Genomic DNA, 2,219 nt, shown 5'->3' with positions numbered 1-2,219 from the left:
ACAATTTCAACTTTGATTCCCGCCCACGCCAATCGCTGGGTCCGAATGCCCGCCTGCCATGGATCAGAAAAACCTGTCCCACCCCATTGTCTAACACCCCCATTTCCCATATCTCTGCACAACTCATTCTCCATCCCAATATTGAAAAAATTGAGCCATCATGTGCAGCAAAGGAGGTGAATGAAGAATGATATAATCATTAAGATTATGAGACAGAAAAATACAAAAGCAAAGGAAGCATTTGGATCTAAAATGGAGAGAATGTAACCACTGTTGATGGCCGAACTAGACATCGTTGTACATGTGGACTGCCACACTGTACTGTTGTAGTGTTCTTCTCTACTGTCAGAAGCTGTACAAGGAGTCAAAACATGTTGCATATCATATGCTAATCGGTATTCTTTTTTGGGTGTATTTATCCTATTTTCTTTTTTTTTTCAATCCAAACAAAATTAAATAATTGCTGCTTTATCACTTTAATTAATATGTACTATGCTTGTTTAATAATCTTTTAAAATTAAAAATTATCTAATTAATACAATTTACTAAGAGTGGAAAATATCTTATCTAAAAGCATATAAAAGTAAATTAAAAATGTTCACTGAACAAAGAAAATTTTCCTTTAAGATTGAATTAAAAAGCATACCTCTATTTAGTAATTGAAATTTGTATGATATATATTATTATTGTCAAAGACTAATTGGCTGTGATACTAAGTTTTATTTAAGAATTTATTATTGATTAATAAATTACTATATATATAAAATAGAATTCAAATTCTTAATATTTGTTTAAGTGAATTAGTGAGTTAATTACTAGACTAATCCAATTTAATTAATTTATATTTATTTCTATTTGAAGCTCTACTCTTCTTAGATTTATTGTTGAAAAGAAAATATTATTATAGATATTTATTAAGAGATATCTGATTCAAAAGTATTACGTAAAAAAATCACCAAATCTGTTATAATATATATATATATGTTGTCATATTTTCAAAGTATATTTCATTTTTTTAAATGTATTTTATTTATGTAGTTAATTAATAACTAATTTTTATATACATGTAATATAATTATATAATTATTTTCAAGCAGCTGAAGAAAAGGAAGACAATGACCTTCATTCTTCAAATCTTCTGTCTAAGTTATATATAATTTTAAATTTAGTCCCTCTACATTTTTAATTCTAGTCTCATTTTCTTTTTGAAATTAATTTTGTTCCTACTCTACTTTTTTGTCCCTTCATATGTAACCTAGCTCCGCTCCTTTAGAAAAAAAAAAAGTTCACCTTTTTCTTGGATAAAATATATGTTATTTAATTTATTTTTAATATATATTTTATATTTTAATATGTATTATATATTAATGGTTGGTTTTAATGACTGATTTTAATATATATATTATGATTAAAATGATTAAGTTGACGAACTTATTAATTATTATATACCACCAAGAAGTTAACGGACAAATGGGTTACAATCAACGAGATGGTATATGAGATTATGACTTATGAGTTATATGAGCCAATAATATTTAAAAGCATAACACTAATTATGTCGTAGTTAATTTTGGGTATATGCTTAATGCTTGTTGACGTAGTATGAACGTGCATCAACAAAACCGCAACTGGAAAACCATTTCCAGTGTAGTTTTGAATTTTGATAATGGGGTTTGACTTAATCAATCAATAATATATTAATAAAGATACATGCTTTAGAAAAGGAAGAATTAGTGTGGTAATCTCAATCAACTACAATTTTTTTTATTAAAGATAGGAGATTCAAATCTACAACCTCTTAATTAAAAATAGAAAGATTATGTCATTTAAGTTATTATTCATTGGTAGTGGTGTCTTTCAATTGACACTAACAAATATATTAATATTTACTAGGTCTATTAATCTACTTGTTAATTAATTAAATATGTGCAATAATAATAAGAAAAAGTATAAGGAGCCGATGGAATACGTGTACAACATGTACAATAGAGATTTATAGAATATTAAAGATATAACCATTAGTGTTACCTTTTTCCATCAGCTGAAGCTTTGCACTAGATTCGAAAGGTCAAAAGTTCAATCTTTGAATAATTTTAAAATGATGATATGTATTTTTTATGTTTAAATTAAAAAGTCATATATTCAAGTCTTAGTCATTACAAATTATATTTTTATAGATTTATAAAAAATATTTTGAAAAAAAATTGTACACTATATTT

The sequence above is a fragment of the Arachis duranensis genome, chromosome 9 (assembly GCF_000817695.3).
Source record: "Arachis duranensis cultivar V14167 chromosome 9, aradu.V14167.gnm2.J7QH, whole genome shotgun sequence".
In the NCBI taxonomy this organism is placed as follows: domain Eukaryota; kingdom Viridiplantae; phylum Streptophyta; class Magnoliopsida; order Fabales; family Fabaceae; genus Arachis; species Arachis duranensis.
Note: the sequence above shows the minus strand (reverse complement) of the source record.